Consider the following 20,614-nt stretch of genomic DNA (forward strand, 5'->3'; position numbering starts at 1 on the left):
GTGAGAGGATTTGTTCTGTATCTGACTCAAATGTAGAGTCTTGCTGTGACATTTTCTGTCTGTGAGAGCGAAGAGCGCCCTGATGCTGTATCTTGTGAGGTGACTGGAGCTGCTTCAGCTGCAGTGAGTGCCTGTGAGCTCTTTGTGAGGTGATTTTTATTTCTGCCACGGTTTCCTCCCAGTACCATATTTCCTGCCCAAACTTTCACAGTTTGTTCCCTGGGGCAAAAAGGTTCAAATGGATACCTTTTGAGCCTGCAGGCTCCGCTTTGTCCTTCTCTTCTCTCCTCAGCGGTGTGGAGCTCTAACAATGTCTGCTCTGCTAGGCTCCGCCTCCTGCCCCCAGTTAAGCCATTTATTTCAGTTTCTACATGGCGATTTAACAGAAGAAATTTACATGGAACAGCCACCAGGATTCAAAGACGAACAAAGGTCAGACGTAGTATGCAAACTTCGCAGGAGTATATATGGTCTAAAGCAAGCAGCCAGGGCTTGGAATATAAAAATAAATGAAGTGCTTACACATCAAAACTTTCTAAGGAGTAAAGCAGACCCCTGCTTATACACAAAGAAATTGGCAAATCGATGGGTCTATATGCTCATTTATGTGGATGATATCCTGATTTGTTTTGAGCAAGAAAGGGATGAAGCAGAAATACTGAAAAAAACTAAATCTGCACTTTGACACCAAAGATCTTGGCAACATAAAGAATTACCTCGGTATCCAGATCGAGAGAGAGGAAGATGGCAGCTTTCTTCTGAACCAAACACACAAAATACAAGAAATAATTGAAATATTTGGAATGGAAGACGCCAAACCGGTAAAGTCTCCCATGGAAACCAACTACCTAAAGGAGATGAATTGTCAAGATAACCCATTACCTACTAATACTCAATACAGAAAAGCAATAGGGAAATTGCTGTACCTTACTACTGCTACAAGGCCGGACATTGCAGCAACTGTTGGAATCCTATGCAGAAGGGTTTTGATGCCAAGTAAAAAGGACTGGAATGCTGTAAAGCGAATCATTCGCTATCTGAAAGGGACTTCGCACTACAAGTTAAAGTTACCAGCAAGTGATGAAATCACCCTAACAGGATATGTGGATGCTGACTGGGCAGGAGACACCAGTGACAGAAAATCTACCAGTGGCTACTTATTCTTTCTGTCAGGTGGTGCCATCAGTTGGACTAGTAGAAAGCAACTCTCTGTTACACTGTCGTCTACTGAAGCAGAATATGTCGCTGCAGCGCAGGCAAGTCAAGAAGTTATATGGCTAAGACAGTTATTAACAAACTTGGGTCAACCACAGTTGGGACCAACAGAAATCTATGAGGACAATCAAGGATGCCTTGTACTTGCGCACATGGAAGGAGTTAATTCAAGAACCAAGCACATTGATGTGAAGTTTCACTTTCTTAGGGATCTTCAAGAGCAAGGTCTTCTTGAGTTACTTTATTGCCCAACCAAGGATATGACAGCAGATATCCTTACAAAGCCCCTGACCACTGAAAGACATTCAAGGCTTACAAAGAAGATTTAACAGACTAATGCCCCGTACACACAGTTGGATTTTCCGACGGAAAATGTGTGATAGGACCTTGTTGTCGGTAATTCCGACCGTGTGTAGGCTCCATCACACATTTTCCATCGGATTTTCCGACACACAAAGTTTGAGAGCAGGATATAAAATTTTCCGACAACAAAATCCGTTGTCGGAAATTCCGATCGTGTATACACAAATCCGACGGACAAAGTGCCACGCATGCTCAGAATAAATAAAGAGATGAAAGCTATTGGCCACTGCCCCGTTTATAGTCCAGACGTACGTGTTTTACGTCACCACGTTCAGAACGATCGGATTTTCTGACAACTTTGTGTGACCATGTGTATGCAAGACAAGTTTGAGCCAACATCCGTCGGAAAAAATCCTAGGATTTTGTTGTCGGAATGTCCGAACAAAGTCCGACTGTGTGTACGCCCCATAAGCCTTAACTGTTGAGAAAGGGTGTTGGAGATACAGCAAATTTCAGCTTAGCCTATTAATGGCAGTTCTCAAACAGGACACTAGATGTCGCTAATGCTCAGTGGCATGCTGTGCTGTGCAGTTTTCTATGATATGTTGTATTTCCTGTGTATAGTGTTGTACTTGTTGGTTTCTTTTTCCTGTCTGTGTTCTTCTTACCATGTGAGGTGATATCTGTGTACTTCTTGCCAGTTATGTTCCAATAAAGAAGTCAGTTCCTGTTACTCCACAACGTCTGATCTGAATTGACTCCGCTGCACCTAACAATCGCACTCTGCAACAAGAGCAGGGGCTGCATTCCAATTGATTTGAATTGGTCTGCCTGTCCGTGGATGTACTGAATATCTGTGTGCATATCATGCAGTGGAAACATGGCTCTGTACACTAAAAATGTTTTGACAGGGGCGTAGTTTCAGTGCTTGCCATAGGCACCATTTTCGCTAGATACGCCTCTGCCTATACATGCATGTATACATGTTATGTTGCATGTGTCTCCATGTGTTTTTGTGCCTATATGTGCACGCCCACATGTGCATGAATGGGGGGCCTCCACGTGTGTGCACGTACATGCGCACTTAGTTGTGAGCTCTTGTGTGTACATACTTGCAGTTATCTGATCCCTTTGACTCTTGTGTTGTGGTTTATCTGGAAGACCAATGAGTCCCAGATGCATACACACAATTGCCAGATAATCTTAGTATTCATGGGTACAATTATGTAGAGTGTACCATGTATTATACACTGTATTGTATTATATACTGAATTATCAATGGTATCCTTTTTTTTATTTTTTATTTAAATTTAATTTTATATTTATTTTTATTTGTATTATTTTTATTTGTATTAGTTTCCCATCAGTATAGTTCATTAGTATATTTTTTCATATATGTATATTTTCACATATGTATATTTTCATATTTTCGGTATCCTTATCTCTATGAATTTATCATTTATCAGTCAAACGCTGAATTTATCATCTCATGAATTTCTAATGACCTTTATTAACTATATATGATCATTTTAATTGATGCTATTAATTTAATTTAAATAGTGTTTTATCATTTAACTACATTACTTACAGTAATCAAGTATATGCTGGTGATGCAGTGACTCTTATCCAATACGAATCAGTGTTATGTTTTTGCTGTGCTCCGTCTCGGGGAGCCTATATAAGATTGACAGCCCCTACTACCAATCAGATCTGAGGAAAAAGCGGAAGCTTTGAAACGCGTCATCTGACACGCCCCAACGTCACCTCCGGTTCCGGATCGCACTGAGTGCGTTCCAGGCTGGCATGAGCAGTGTTAATTTCGTAGACTAAGGCCCCTTTCACACTACTGTGACTTTAAAGTCACGCAATTTTACCGCAATTTCGCTGCTGCGATTTTGCCACAATTCGCGGCTGTTTTTGCAGCGATTTCAGGGAATGCCTGTGTAACTGGCATCAAAGTCGGACCAAAGTAGTGCAGGGACTACTTTAAAGTCAGACGACCTGAAGTCATACTAACATGAATGGTTGTCATTGTAAATCATGGGGAATGACTTGTCATGCTACTTTGCAGTGCCAAATCGTGGTACAAGTTGTACAAATGTGAAAGGGGCCTAAAACATTTTCATCTACTAAATTAATACTATTTTAGTCAACTAAAATACAACTAAAATGAAAACAATTGGGATGACTAAAATACGACTAAAACTAAAATTGCATTTTCGCCAAAAGACTAAAATAAGACTAAAACTAAAATAGCATTTTAGTCAAAAGAGTATGACAAAAAACTAAATTGAAATTTGATGTCAAAATTAACACTGGTCTGTAGTGCATGTACAGACCTTAACCACTTCAGTACTGGGCACATTCCCCCCTTCCTGCCCAAGCCAATTTTCAGCTTTCAGCACTGTCACTTTTTAAATGACAATTGTGCATCAGTCAGGGGCTCTGTCAGAGTGATACACCACATCACCGATCGCCGTGCTGCGCGCCCCCATGGGCGTGCGATTGCGGCTTATTCTGCTGGACGTCATATGATGCCCAGTCAGGATAACCGAAACCACCGCTCGGCCGTCATTTTGCTATAGGTCGGGCAGGAAGTGGTTAATACCATAAATAATAACATATTAGATGTTTCACTCCAGCAGTATATATTGAGTTTGGAAATTGTAGAGAAATGCTTAAATAATGCATTACAATTTAACTACAACATTAGATTTTAGGCAACAAAAATGAGTTTTAGTCGACTAAAATCATTTTAGTCGACTAAAACGTACTGGATAGTTTAGTCGACTAGAATGTAGGACATTTTAGTCTGCTAAAATGTACTGGAGATTTAGTTGACTAAATACGACTAAAACAGAAACAATTGCAGAAGACTAAAATGGAACTAAAACTAAAATGCCATTTTAGTCAAGAGACTAATGCCGCATAGACACGATTGGACTTTCCGCCAACAAAACCATGGATTTTTGTTCGAAGGTTGTTGGCTCAAACTTGTGTTGCATACACACAGTCACACAAATGTTGGCCAACAATTACGAACGTGGGAATGCGGTGACGTTCAAGACGTACGACAAGCCGAGAAAAAGGAAGTTCAATAGCCAGTGCGGATCCTTCTGCTTGATTCCGAGCATGTGTGAACTTTTGTGCGATGGACTTGTGTACACACGATCGGACTTTCTGACAACAAAGTTTTGTTGGTGGAAAATTTGAAAACTTGATATTAAACATTTGTTGTTGGAAAATCTGACAGCAAATGTTCGATGGAGCGTACACGCGGTCGGACTTTTCGACAACAAGCTCACATCCAACATTTCCCGTCGGAAAATCTGACCGCGTGTGCTAAAAACTAAAACTAAATCAAAATTTGCTGCCAAAATTAACACTGATCATGAGCTGGAAACACATTGCATACAGTATATCAAAATGAGCTAAAAAACTATATATATATATATATACACACACACACACACACACACACACACACACACACACACACACACACACACACACACACACACACACTATATAACCAAAAGTATTGGGACACCTGTCTTTACACGCACATGAACTTTAATGGTATCCCAGTCTCAGTCCGTAGTGTTCAATATTCAGTTGGCCCACCCTTTGCAGCTATAACAGCTTCAACTCTTCTAGGAAGGCTGTCCACAAGTTTTAGGAGTGTGTCAATGGGAATGTTTGACCATTCTTCCAGAAGCGCTTTTGTGAAAGTTGGGTGGACCAACTCAATATTGAACCCTACAGACTGAGACTGGGATGCCATTAAAGCTCATGTGGGTGTAAAGGCGCCTGCCTCCCAATACTTTTGGTAAGATAGTGTGTATAAAATATATATATATATATATATATATATATATGTGTGAAGATGGAGAAAGCCTTACCAAAGTTTGATCTCCGCAGCCTGCACTCTTCTGAAAAGAGATTATAAAGTACATTATTAGAGATAATAATTGAAATAATAAAATACTTAAATGAAAATGAAATAGTAGATGAGAGAATTTCATTCACTTTGTAATTTGGGTAGTACCTTTTTGCCATGCAAGTGCAGCCAAAATCAAAAACAGAAAAATTCCTCCTCCAGCCTCCTCCAAGTGTGGTGGGGGTTAATACAAACAAGGGCTGTCACAGGCTCTCACCAAGAGAGCCCAAATATGCCAGCACTTTCCGCTCAGCTCCGTACTACAACTTCTATTAATGAAAAAGAATCTAATGCCGTGTACACACGGTCGGAATTTCCAACAACAAATGTTCGACGTGAGCTTGTTGTCGGAAATTCTGACTATGTGTAGGCTCCATCGGACATTTGCTGTCGGAATTTCCGACAACAAAAATTTGAGATCTGGACCTCGTATTTTCCGACAACAAAATCCCTTCTCGTAAATTCCGATTGTGTGTACACAATTCCAATGCACAAAATTCCACGCATGCTCGGAATAAAGCAGAAGAGCAGCAAAAATGGCTATTGAACTTCACTTTTCTTGGCTCATCGTACGTTTTGTATGTTACCTCGTTCTTGACATTCGGAATTTCCGACAACATTTGTGTGACCATGTGTATGCAAGACAAGTTTGAGCCAACATCCGTCAGAAAAAGATCCAGGATTTTGTTGTCGGAATGTCCGAATGTGTGTGCGCGGCATAAGAATAATGGACAGGCAGATGATTGAAAGTTCTGCCCCCTACATTCATAGATCCCGTTCAATTTATGTAGTTGTAGTAAAGATTCTATGAATAGAGCAGTTGGGCAGAAAGGGGGGCATAGCCGGGCTCTCTAGATGAGATCCTGTGACAGCCCCTTATTTGTATTAACCCCCACTGCACTGGGAGATTACACTGGTGGGGTTGGAGGGCAGGATGGAGGAGGATTTCTACAGAAAGAGGAGAAGGTTTTTACCTTAATGCATTAAGGTAAAAAACCCTCTGTGTGAAGCTGCTCCAGTCCCACTTATACTTACCTAAGCCTGATATCGATCCAGCTTTCTGCCCAAGAAGAGCAGCTCTCTCTGCTCTCTCTCTTCTCATTGGGAGCTATTGGCTCCTGCTGCTGTTAATCAAATCCTGAGCATGGAACTGGGGGCAGGGTCCAGTCACACTGTGTGTGTCAATGGACACAGAGTTTGGCTTGGAAGCAAGCACACACAAGTTCCCCATAGCAAGTAGATTGCTATGGGGACACTCAGAAGGGGGGAGGAGCCAGATGTGCTGGTGGGGGACCTGAGAAGACGTGGACCGGGGCTGCTCTATGCAAAATCCTTGTATGACATGTTTGTAAGTATGGCATGTATGATATGTTTAACCACTTCAGGACCCGCTCGCGCCGATATACGTCGGCACTTTGAAGAGGGATATTGTTGTTATGTCAGCAGCTAGCTACCATAACCACAGTATCCTCTTCTTCGGTGAGCAATCTGGTTTCAGATAAAAGTGGTCTCTGTGGTGGATTTGCCGCAAGATCACTTTTATCGTCGGCGGTAGAGAGCCCCCCCCGCTGCTCATCACTTCCGCCCAATGCTCTTAAAGAGACATTTTTTTTAAATGATATTTAATTTTTTTATTATTTTTTTATTGCATTTAATGCCCTGTACACACGAGCAGACTTTTTGACCGGACTGGTCCAGTGTTGACACGACGCTCTCTCCCGTTGTAATGCTGTGTTCACGGTGCGCAACCACTTATATAGGCATGGGGCGTGGTCACCGTGTGGTGACCCTGCCCCTTATGATGGCACAGTCCCAGCATGCCCCGGGACTGTGATGTCATAAGGGGCGGGGTTACCGGGTCCCCATGCCTATATAAGTCGTTGCGCAACGTGAACACAGCATTACAGCGGGAGAGAGCGTCATGTCAACATCAGAAGAAGAGAAGAGGGAAGAAGACGATGGAGAAGACCAGGCCACCGCTAGCAAGAGAGTGGCAAAAGAGCAGAAGATAGCGGAGCCCAGCAGAAGAACCGGAGAGTGGGAGAAGAACCGGAGAAGAGGCCGGACCCCAGGAGAAGAACCGGACACCGAGAGAAGAATTGGACACCGGGAGAAGAGGCCAGAGAGAGCAGAGAGAAGTCGGAAGAGACCCCCGAAGTCAGAAGAAGACCCCCGGGTGCCCCCCTTCCCCAAACCACTCACCCCCCCCATGTTGAGGGCATGCGGCCTGGTACGGTTCAGGAGGGGGGGGGCGCTCGCTCGTCCCCACCCTCTTTCCTGACCGGCCGGGCTGCATGCTCGGATGAGGGTCTGGTATGGATTTTGGGGGGACCCCCATGACATTTTTTTCGGCGTAGGGGGTTCCCCTTAAAACCCATACCAGACCTGTGGGCCTGGTATTCTGCGACGGGGCTCGTAAGGTGTTAATCTCGCCGAAAAAAGTGGCGAGATTGACTTCCTTTTCTAGTCCCGTCATACTTCATCACGTTCAAGATGAACGTGTGTGGGCAAGTCTGTAAGTCCGCCGTAACTCCGTCAAAAGTCAGTCGGGAAGATCGTCAGACCTATTCTGCTGGAAAGTCCGGTCGTGTGTGCGCGAGTCCATTCGTTTGGAAAGTTCGTTGGATAGACCGTCAGATCAGCCCAGTCGAAAAGTCTGCTTGTGTGTACGCGGCATCAGTGTAAATATGAGATCTGAGGTCTTTTTGACCCCAGATCTCATATTGGAGAGGTCCTGTCATGCTTATTTTCTATTACAAGGGATGTTTACATTCCTAGTAATAGGAATAAAAGTGACACTTTTTTAAAGAACAGTGTAAAAATAAAAAACAAAATCTAAAAGGTAATATAAATAATAAAAAAATTGTAAACGCGCCCGTCCCGCCGAGGGCGCGTGCAGAAGCGAACGCATATGTGAGTAGCGCCTGCATATGAAAACGGTGTTCAAACCACACATGTGAGGTATTGTCGTGATCGGTAGAGCAAGAGCAATAATTCTAACCCTAGACCTCCTCTGTAACTCAATACATGCAACCTGTAGAATCTTTTAAACGTTGCCCATGCAGATTTTTAAGGGTGAAAGTTTGTCGCCATTCCACGAGCGGCCGCAATTTTGAAGCGTGACCTGTTGGGTATCAATTTATTTAACATTATATTTCACAATATAAAAAAAAATGGGCTAACTTTACTGTTGTCTTATTTTTTAATTAAAAAAATGTATTTTTTCCAAAAAAGTGCGCTTGTAAGACTGCTTCGCAAATACGGTGTGACAGAAAGTATTGCAACAACCGCCATTTTATTCTCTCGGGTGTTAGAAAAAATATATATAATGTTTGGGGGTTCTAAGTAATTTTCTAGCAAAAAAAAACAAACTGTTTTTAAATTGTAAACACCAAATCTCCGAAAGAGGCTCGGTCCTTAAGTGGTTAAAAAAAAATCCCTTTACAATCACTTTATTATCAACATTTTGAATCAGATTAACATGGCTGTGCAATGTAGAGGAACCAAACTGTTGTCACAGATAGAGCACCACTCTGCCTCAAGCCTGAGATTGGACAGTGAAGGAGCAGCAGAAGGCTAATGAGATAATTCATTGGATTAATTTGCTTCTCAGTATATCTCTTATCAGTACTCATGCTCCTACATCACATATATTGCTGACACTCTCTCTCCCAGATGAGTTCCTCTCTCTAGGGAATTAAAAGAGGTTTATGCTAAATCAAATTCAGGTATACTGCTTTATTTCAAAATATATTTACAAATTTTCTTTTACTGAGTAGACTTTAGTAAATATTTTCCTTTGCCCATGATGGCAAAAAAATCTATTTTTGAAAAGCAAATATGTACATAAAATCATAAAATAGAGTAATACATACCAGTGCAGCAACCACTGTACTAGTCATAGCTTTAAAATTCTCTTCATTTTGATCCTTCTAAAAAAATAACACAGATCCAAACTTACTAAAGGAAAACTGAATGCATCTATTGTCATTAACCATATAATACACAGCAAATGGTTGATATAAAATCAAATTTGTTAGATACCTAAGTAAAATTATTTTAGAGAAGGCAGTCATTTTAACTACCCGATTAAAAAGAAAATCTCTTAAAGCAAACTAATGACACTTTAATGAAAGTCTTTGGCTGGGTTCTGTGCTCCTGTCTGCCAGCATGTTCTGTAGTAAGGCCACTAGCCAACAATGTCATGGCAAATAACATTTTAAAAAAGAAAGTGTTCTAGACTCTCAAAAGATTTCATAAACACTTGATCAGATCTTTTGGTAGTGATTAAAATGTCCATTTATGACACCAAGATCAGCTGCAATAGTGACTATTGCAGCTTTTCTCCACTGTGCAGTGTAGGGTTGCCACATGTCCGGGATTCACCCGGACAGTTCAGGTTTGGAATCATGCATCCGGGTTTCAGACTGCCTGACACATTAGTTAGACCTGACTATGGCTTCCCAGCAGGGCTGCAGTTGTCTGTTACACTCACTCTCACACTGCTCAAAGCCAGTCCTAACAACTCCCACCCCCCAAAACACACACAGACTGGAGAGCAGAGACGGCTTGATCTGCTCCTCTTCCTCCCCCCCCACACACTTCAAGTGGGGGCCGGAAGTTTAAATTCCAGCAGCCTCAGATACACCTGGATGAGACGTGCTGACTGCTGACTGCCAAGGGGCGAGTGAGCTCAGCAACCATCCCTGTCTTTGACGGAATCCCCCCCCCCTTTCTATCTCCCCTGCCTCTGAGTGAGTAAGCTAAGGTAAATCAGGGTTCTCAGAGCACCCCTTACATCAGAGTTCCCCTTTACACCAGAGGCCACAGTGTTCCCCCTTACATCAGAGTCCTCCCGCATATCAGAGTTCTCAGTGTTCCCCCTTAATCAGGGTTCCCAGAGCATCCTCATGTCAGGGTCCCCGGAGTCTCCCTTACATCAGAGTCCCCAGAGTTCTACCCTACATCTGAGTCTGCAGAGTCCCCCCTTACAGTGTAATGCCCCGTACACACGATCGGATTTTCCGCTGGAAAATGTGTGATAGGACCTTGTTGTCGGAAATTCCGACCGTGTGTAGGCTCCATCACACATTTTAAGTATATATGAAGCCGCTGCGCTTAGGACCGAGTGTAAGGTATGCAGCCCCCCTAAAGAAGCTTCCCTAAGGAGACTCCGCAAAATGTTTAACTTATATACTGGGGTATGGCGCTCCCTTTAGGATAATGGGGTAGTGTGGTAGGGGGGTTTATGTATAATTCCTTGTACTTAGAACCAGTTTTGACTTCAATAATACCCCTATTGGTGGTACAGAATACCACCAACCCTATAAAGTGCAGAAACTTAATGTGCAATAGTGCAATCTTCAGTGAACCAATTCATAACTCATACATGTGATCACGTTAAAAAATATATATATAACCAAACTGATATTTGGGGGTTTTGTGCTGAACCCCTAATTAAATATTAGATTCTCACCAACAAGCCAGCATAAATACTGACTTTTCCGCAAAACCCATACATACACCTTAAACCAAGTTAAATTAATTAATAGTGTACCAATAATCGTAGTCCTAAATGTGCTAAATCAAAGATTTCCTGCAAACCCCTATATCACATGAACTCAGTGCAGGTGTGAGCAAAGCAATTAGTGATAAGTAGTAAATGATAATGAAAATTATAGTCCATATAATAATCAATCAAAATGTTCAAATCCGATGTTCAGAATTATCTCCAAAGCTGTGACTGGGGTGCTCTCAGATGATATTAGTGACTTGTTGTGCTCCCCCTCACGGGTCCCCACTCACTGACTTCCACAACCCCAAAAGGGGCAAACAGCGTAGGGTATCACGGCCACAGACTCCTCTCCACCGCGATCATCTGGGGTACCTGGATTGGTCTCCGCTCACCGTGTTCTATTTAGGGTATATTCTCAATGGCTCCCTCATGGAAAAAGGAATAGAATGCTCCCATAGTGTAGTAAAGTAAAAAGTTTTATTCCACAAATCTCCAAATGATTACACCATAAGGATAATAAAATCACTGAAAAAACAGCAGCCAAAAACTACAAAGTAAATTGAATTAAAACTAAATTAAATTAAAATCATCCAGTTCTAATAAGTGTACCACCCCGGGTGCATATACTAAATATTAAGTGGAGTGTGCCTGAGATCAGGCTGATGTGGATGCAGCAGCATGGGCTAATAGCGAGGTGTTTGCACTCCACCTGCGTTCCACACACAATCCACACCCGGAAGTGACATAGCGTGCGTGGCGCCGTCGTACGCGTTTCGTCATTGACGTCCTCGGCGACGGTGCCAGCACGCCACACGCTACGTCCCTTTGTACAGGGCCGGCATCTGAAACACACCCCTTTCATATAGGACGTCCAATCCCACCACGATAGGGCGGGATAGGTATCCTCACCTCGAATATGGTGTCAACAGAGGTGGAACAGTGACGGTCTTCCCCTACAAACACCTTAAGACTATATTATATTCCTAACGGGCAAGTAGTGTTTAGTTGACCTTGGATTCCTCCACAAGTTGATTTTATTTACAAAATATTTTACGTTCCAGTTTGAGAACCAGAAGCTACCAGGATACGGCCCTCATAGACCTACATATACATTCCCATGTCATGTTCCCAGTTTTACTATGTCTAGCATAACAATGCTTTACCATCTTTAGTGCTTGTCATGCCTATTCTATCAAATCTTATATAAACCTTAAATTGTGCAGTATGGGAAATTTCAAGCACTGATGTGGTACGGTTAAAGTGCTTATACTGGGGGAATTTTACCTTTGCTATGGGGATATATGATGCTAGTAGACCATATTTTAAATTAATTCTAAATACACATAGATATATGAACTCTATGCCAGGAGGGCAAAGAAAGAAAAAAGGAAAAGAAAAAGAAAAAGAAAAAGAAAAGACAAAACCCCGAGCATCCACAGGGCCACTAGTGAAGGGATGGTGTCACCCATATGTAATAGGGGCCATATTGATCCCATCCTTAACCCTCTAGTGACTTATATGGGTCTCTGAATAGAGACGGGTAAGGGTCCATACCCTAGGTGTATGTGTTATTATACATAGGTAACCTAAAAGGGGGGGAGAGAAATAAGGGAAAACAGGAAGGATTGAGTATATAATTGGCCAAAGATAGACATGCATCCAGGCCTCACATCACATGAGGAAATACCCCTATGCCTAAGCTCCAATACATGTATTGCTAATATGCCTCAGGGGTTGGCTAGAAAACAATTTAAATCAATGTCCAGGTTGAGGCCCCTTGGGGCAAGGGACCCCAGCCTGTATATCCAGGCGGTTTCGTTCTGTGAGATAAGTGTGGTTTTATTACCCCCTCGCCAGTGGTCCCTGACGCAATCGATCCCATAGAAGATCAGCCCCGAAGGGTCCCGTTTATGTACTGCATCAAAGTGGCGAGAAAGATGGTGTTTTGGGAACCCTTTTCTGATGTTTTTTATATGTTCACGTATTCTCACATATAAAGGCCGGGTGGTTCTGCCCACGTATTGCAATTGGCATGGGCACTCGATAACATAGGTCACATGTGTACTCTGACAGGTGATGAGTTCCCTGATACGGTATTGTTTGTGATCTGTTCTTGATTTAAAAGTTTCCCTTTTCCGGGGCTGCTTTTTGCTGACCCTACATGGTAGGCATTTTTGGCATTTGTAGAACCCTTTCATGTCCGGGAAAATCCTAGTTGTCTTAGGGGGATTTATGACATTGTGCACCAGCAGATGTCGTAGGGTGGGCGCTTTTCGGTATACAATCCTAGGTTTCTTAGGTAATACACTTGCTAGTGTTCTATCCTCCTTTAAAATAGGCCAATACTTTTTCAGTATCTGCTTGAACTCTTTGTATTGGGAGTTGAACCCTGTAATGAACACCAGTTCTTCATTCTTCTTCTTTCTTTTTGATTTTTTTAACAAGTTATTCTGATCCAGGCTTGCTATGTTCCTCTTTAGCTTATTCAGCATGTCTAGGTTATATCCTTTTTCATGGAACCGCTCTATTAGGATATCTGCTTGTTCTGAATAGTCTTCGGTGGTAACGCAGTTCCTCCGCAGTCTCATGAGCTGACCTTTAGGGATATTCCCCTTCCACTGAGGGTGGTGACAGCTGGTGATAGGGGTATATCCGTTTCTATCTGTTGCCTTGAAAAAGGTTTTTGTATACAGGCCATCGTTCTTCTTAAAAATTTCTAGATCAAGGTATTCAATTTTTTGGGGGTCCCATTTCCCCGTAAAGGTTAGCCCATATCTGTTGTTATTTAATTCTTGTAGAAAGCTTTCAAAGGTCTCGGGTGTTCCTTCCCAGAATACAATTAGGTCGTCGATGTACCTACGGTACAGTTTCAATTGTGGTATATTTCTAGCGTAAATGTATTCTTCCTCCCACATGTTCATCAGTAGGTTGGCCACGCTTGGTGCATACCGTGCGCCCATAGCGACTCCTTTAGTCTGGACATAGTAGTTGTGATCGTGCCAGAAGTAATTACATGACATCACTAGCTCTAATCCTTCAAGTATGAAGTTGATCTGTTCTTGCCTCATGCTGGTGAGCTCATGAAGGGCTTTTTCAACCCCCAGCAGCCCATCTTGTTGCACAATGCTAGTATATAGCGAATTTATGTCGATAGTGGCTAGTAGATAGTCTTGTGCTCCACTTACTTGCTGTAGTTCATCTAGAAGTTGGGCACTATCTCGTAAATGTGAATTTCCCATCTTGACTAGTGGTTTGAGAAATATATCAAGGTATTCTCCCAACCTCGAGAACACGGAATTGATGCCACTAATTATAGGTCTCCCGGGTGGCTTGTGTAATCTTTTGTGAATTTTAGGTGTATAGTAAATCACCGGGGTTTTGATAGAACAGGAGACCAAGTATTCCGCTTCTTTAATGTTTAAAATCCCCATCTCTTTTCCCCTTTTTCACATAAGCTTTAAGTTTTTTCTCATATATACGTTTGGGGTTCTTATTCAGCTTGTTGTAGGTATTCTCTACCTGAAGTAGGTTCCCCATTTCCTCTTCGTAATCTTTTTTATTCAATATTACTAATCCTCCCCCTTTATCTGCAGGTCTTATGACCACCTCCTTTCTTTTACTCAGAGATTTTATTGTTTTCCAGACATTTTTTGTTTTATGGTTACTCCGTTTGTCTAGCTTTCTTAGATCATCTTCCACCATTTTTTGGAAGGCTTCCATACATTGGTTCCCGGATGTTTTAGGATTAAAAGTGGAGTTGTTTTTTAACCTTGTCTGTTCATATATTGTTTCTCTCTTTGTTCTTATATCTGAATTGTTTAAGAAGTGTTTTTTGAGGTTAAGTTTTCTCATAAACTTTTTTAAGTCAATATATGTTTCGAATTTATCCAGATGTTTTTCAGGGGCAAACTTGAGTCCCAAATCCAGAATTTTCATCTCATCTTCAGATAATTGGGCATCACTAAGATTGAAAATACCCTTCCCTAGTATTCTCGCCTTCGCTTTCTTCTTCCCTCCTCTACTTCCTCTGGTCGTCTTCTTCTTTCTTCGGGTCCCTGTATGTGTCTTGTGTCTCCTCCATACCTCCTGAGGTTTTCCTGTTCCCTGTGTGGCTGGTTCTCTTCCATTATTCTGTGTTGTTCTCCTCGATCTTCTCTGTCTGTGTATGGTCCTCTCCATTGGGGGTTCCTGTAAGGGGGTCTGGCTCTCCATCTCCCTGGTGGTCTGTCCCCGGGCCCCAGACATAGAAGAGACCGAGGACCCCCCGAGGGATTTTCCCAGGGGCTGGGCCAGAGACAGACCACCAGGGAGATGGAGAGCCAGATCCCCTTACAGGAACCCCCAATGGAGAGGACCATACACAGACAGAGAAGATCGAGAAGAACAACACAGAATAATGGAAGAGAACCAGCCACACAGGGAACAGGAAAACCTCAGGAGGTATGGAGGAGACACAAGACACACACAGGGACCAGAAGAAAGAAGAAGACGACCAGAGGAAGTAGAGGAGGGAAGAAGAGAAGCGAAGGCGAGAATACTAGGGAAGGGTATTTTCAATCTTAGTGATGCCCAATTCTCTGAAGATGAGATGAAAATTCTGGATTTGGGACTCAAGTTTGCCCCTGAAAAACATCTGGATAAATTCAAAACATATATTGACTTAAAAAAGTTTATGAGGAAACTTAACCTCAAAAAACACTTCTTAAACAATTCAGATATAAGAACAAAGAGAGAAACAATATATGAACAGACAAGGTTAAAAAACAACTCCACTTTTAATCCTAAAACATCCGGGAACCAATGTATGGAAGCCTTCCAAAAAATGGTGGAAGATGATCTAAGAAAGCTAGACAAACGGAGTAACCATAAAACAAAAAATGTCTGGAAAACAATAAAATCTCTGAGTAAAAGAAAGGAGGTGGTCATAAGACCTGCAGATAAAGGGGGAGGATTAGTAATTTTGAATAAAAAAGATTACGAAGAGGAAATGGGGAACCTACTTCAGGTAGAGAATACCTACAACAAGCTGAATAAGAACCCCAAACGTATATATGAGAAAAAACTTAAAGCTTATGTGAAAAAGGGGAAAAGAGATGGGGATTTTAAACATTAAAGAAGCGGAATACTTGGTCTTTACTATACACCTAAAATTCACAAAAGATTACACAAGCCACCCGGGAGACCTATAATTAGTGGCATCAATTCCGTGTTCTCGAGGTTGGGAGAATACCTTGATATATTTCTCAAAGCACTAGTCAAGATGGGAAATTCATATTTACGAGTGCCCAACTTCTAGATGAACTACAGCAAGTAAGTGGAGCACAAGACTATCTACTAGCCACTATCGACGTAAACTCGCTATATACTAGCATTGTGCAACAAGATGGGCTGCTGGGGGTGGAAAAAGCCCTTCATGAGCTCACCAGCATGAGGCAAGAACAGATCGACTTCATACTTGAAGGATTAGAGCTAGCGATGTCATGTAATTATTTCTGGCACGATCACAACTACTATGTCCAGACTAAAGGAGTCGCTATGGGCGCACGGTATGCACCAAGCGTGGCCAACCTACTGATGAACATGTGGGAGGAAGAATACATTTATGCTAGAAATATACCACAATTGAAACTGTACCGTAGGTACATCGACGACCTAATTGTATTCTGGGAAGGAACACCCGAGACCTTTGAAAGCTTTCTACAAGAATTAAATAACAACAGATATGGGCTAACCTTTACGGGGAAATGGGACCCCCAAAAAATTGAATACCTTGATCTAGAAATTTTTAAGAAGAACGATGGCCTGTATACAAAAACCTTTTTCAAGGCAACAGATAGAAACGGATATATCCCTATCACCAGCTGTCACCACCCTCAGTGGAAGGGGAATATCCCTAAAGGTCAGCTCATGAGACTGTGGAGGAACTGCGTTACCACCGAAGACTATTCAGAACAAGCAGATATCCTAATAGAGCGGTTCCATGAAAAAGGATATAACCTAGACATGCTGAATAAGCTAAAGAGGAACATAGCAAGCCTGGAAGAATGAAGAACTGGTGTTCATTACAGGGTTCAACTCCCAATACAAAGAGTTCGAGCAGATACTGAAAAAGTATTGGCCTATTTTAAAGGAGGATAGAACACTAGCAAGTGTATTACCTAAGAAACCTAGGATTGTATACCGAAAAGCGCCCACCCTACGACATCTGCTGGTGCACAATGTCATAAATCCCCCTAAGACAACTAGGATTTTCCCGGACATGAAAGGGTTCTACAAATGCCAAAAATGCCTACCATGTAGGGTCAGCAAAAAGCGGCCCCGGAAAAGGGAAACTTTTGAATCAAGAACAGATCACAAACAATACCGTATCAGGGAACTCATCACCTGTCAGAGTACACATGTGACCTATGTTATCGAGTGCCCATGCCAATTGCAATACGTGGGCAGAACCACCCAGCCTTTATATGTGAGAATACGTGAACATATAAAAAACATCAGAAAACGGTTCCCAAAACACCATCTTTCTCGCCACTTTGACGCAGTACATAAACAGACCCTTCGGGGCTGATCTTCTATGGGATCGACTGCATCAGGGACCACTGGCGAAGGGGTAATAAAACCACACTTATCTCACAGAACGAAACCGCCTGGATATACAGGCTGGGGTCCCTTGCCCCAAGGGGCCTCAACCTGGACATTGATTTAAATTGTTTTCTAGCCAACCCCTGAGGCATATTAGCAATACACGTATTGGAGCTTAGGCATAGGGGTATTTCCTCATGTGATGTGAGGCCTGGATGCATGTCTATCTTTGGCCAATTATATACTCAATCCTTCCTGTTTTCCCTTATTTCTCTCCCCCCCTTTTAGGTTACCTATGTATAATAACACATACACCTAGGGTATGGACCCTTACCCGTCTCTATTCAGAGACCCATATAAGTCACTAGAGGGTTAAGGATGGGATCAATATGGCCCCTATTACATATGGGTGACACCATCCCTTCACTAGTGGCCCTGTGGATGCTCAGGGTTTTTTCTTTTCTTTTTCTTTTCCTTTTTTCTCTCTTTGCCCTCCTGGCATAGAGTTCATATATCTATGTGTATTTAGAATTAATTTAAAATATGGTCTGCTAGCATCATATATCCCCATAGCAAAGGTAAAATTCCCCCAGTATAAGCACTTTAACCGTACCACATCAGTGCTTGAAATTTCCCATACTGCACAATTTAAGGTTTATATAAGATTTGATACAATAGGCATGACAAGCACTAAAGATGGTAAAGCATTGTTATGCTAGACATAGTAAAACTGGGAACATGACATGGGAATGTATATGTAGGTCTATGAGGGCCGTATCCTGGTAGCTTCTGGTTCTCAAACTGGAACGTAAAATATGTTGTAAATAAAATCAACTTGTGGAGGAATCCAAGGTCAACTAATCACTACTTGCCCGTTAGGAATATAATATAGTCTTATGGTGTTTGTAGGGGAGCACCGTCACTGTTCCACCTCTGCTGACACCATATTCGAGGTGAGGATACCTATCCCGCCCTATCGTGGTGGGATTGGACGTCCTATATGAAAGGGGTGTGTTTCAGATGCCGGCCCTGTACAAAGGGACGTAGCGCGTGGCGTGCTGGCACCGTCGCCGAGGACGTCAATGACGAAACGCGTACGACGGCGCCACACACGCTACGTCACTTCTGGGTGTGGATTGTGTGTGGAACACAGGTGGAGTGCAAACACCTCGCTATTAGCCCACGCTGCTGCATCCACATCAGCCTGATCTCAGGCATGCTCCACTTAATATTTAGTATACGCACCCGGGGTGGTACACTTATTAGAACTGGATGATTTTAATTTAATTTAGTTTTAATTCAATTTACTTTGTAGTTTTTGGCTGCTGTTTTTTCAGTCATTTTATTATCCTTATGGTGTAATCATTTGGAGATTTGTGGAATAAAACTTTTTACTTTACTACACTATGGGAGCATTCTATTCCTTTTTCCATGAGGGAGCCATTGAGAATATACCCTAAATAGAACACGGTGAGCGGAGACCAATCCGGATACCCCAGATGATCGCGGTGGAGAGGAGTCTGTGGCCGTGATACCCTACGCTGTTTGCCCCTTTTGGGGTTGTGGAAGTCGGTGAGTGTGGACCCGTGAGGGGGAGCACAACAAGTCACTAATATCATCTGAGAGCACCCCAGTCACAGCTTTGGAGATAATTCTGAACATCGGATTTGAACATTTTGATTGATTATTATATGGACTATAATTTTCATTATCATTTACTACTTATCACTAATTGCTTTGCTCACACCTGCACTGAGTTCATGTGATATAGGGGTTTGCAGGAAATCTTTGATTTAGCACATTTAGGACTACGATTATTGGTACACTATTAATTAATTTAACTTGGTTTAAGGTGTATGTATGGGTTTTGCGGAAAAGTCAGTATTTATGCTGGCTTGTTGGTGAAAATCTAATATTTAATTAGGGGTTCAGCACAAAACCCCCAAATATCAGTTTGGTTATATATATATTTTTTAACGTGATCACATGTATGAGTTATGAATTGGTTCACTGAAGATTGCACTATTGCACATTAAGTTTCTGCACTTTATAGGGTTGGTGGTATTCTGTACCACCAATAGGGGTATTATTGAAGTCAAAACTGGTTCTAGGTACAAGGAATTATACATAAACCCCCCCTACCACACTACCCCATTATCCTAAAGGGAGCGCCATACTCCATCACACATTTTCCATCGGATTTTCCGACACACAAAGTTTGAGAGCAGGATATAAAATTTTCTGACAACAAAATCCGTTGTCGGAAATTCCGATCGTGTGTACACAAATCCGATGGACAAAGTGCCACGCATGCTCAGAATAAATAAAGAGACGAAAGCTATTGGCCACTGCCCCATTTATTGTACCGACGTACGTGTTTTACGTCACTGCGTTTAGAACGATCGGATTTTCCGACAACTTTGTGTGACCGTGTGTATGCAAGACAAGTTTGAGCCAACATTCGTCGGAAAAAATCCTAGGATTTTGTTGTCGGAATGTCCGAACAAAGTCTGACCGTGTGTACGGGGCATATGGGAATGCTGCAAGTTCAGATGTAAAAGGGGAGCACTGTGCACTCTTATGTAAAGGGGGACTCTTGTTATTAACTTCATATGATTAAAAATGTTATTTAATAGCAAATATATGTATAGTTTATACTGTATAGTTTATACTATAAAAAAAAAATATGGCTGTGCACCGCTAAAGTATTCGGGTTTGACTTGAAGAAAAGGTGGCAACCCTAGTGCAGTGGTTTATGTAGATGTGATAAGAATTGGAGATGTTGCTTTCTATTCCTCTCTATTTTCTCTCTATATCTCATAGTCACTATCACGGCTTATCTCTATGTGATGAAGAAGCAGATGAATGTCAATGCTTGGCAGCCTCAGTAAGGGCCCTTTCACACTGGGGCGGGGGCGTTGTCGGCGGTAAAGCACCGCTATTGTTAGCGGCGCTTTACCGTCGGTATGCGGCCGCTAGCGGGGCGGTTTTAGCCCCCTGCTAGCGGCCGAGAAAGGGTTAAAACCACCGCAAAAGCGCCTCTGCAGAGGCGCTTTGCC

General features: G+C 42.3%; 1 pseudogene; it reads left to right on the forward strand.

Annotated features, from left to right (window-relative positions):
* The first annotated feature begins 789 nt into the window (after window positions 1-789).
* Window positions 790-1,452, forward strand: LOC141102546 (uncharacterized; annotated as a pseudogene).
* The last annotated feature ends 19,162 nt before the right edge of the window (window positions 1,453-20,614 follow it).

Source organism: Aquarana catesbeiana, linkage group LG07, assembly GCF_042186555.1.
Source record: "Aquarana catesbeiana isolate 2022-GZ linkage group LG07, ASM4218655v1, whole genome shotgun sequence".
In the NCBI taxonomy this organism is placed as follows: domain Eukaryota; kingdom Metazoa; phylum Chordata; class Amphibia; order Anura; family Ranidae; genus Aquarana; species Aquarana catesbeiana.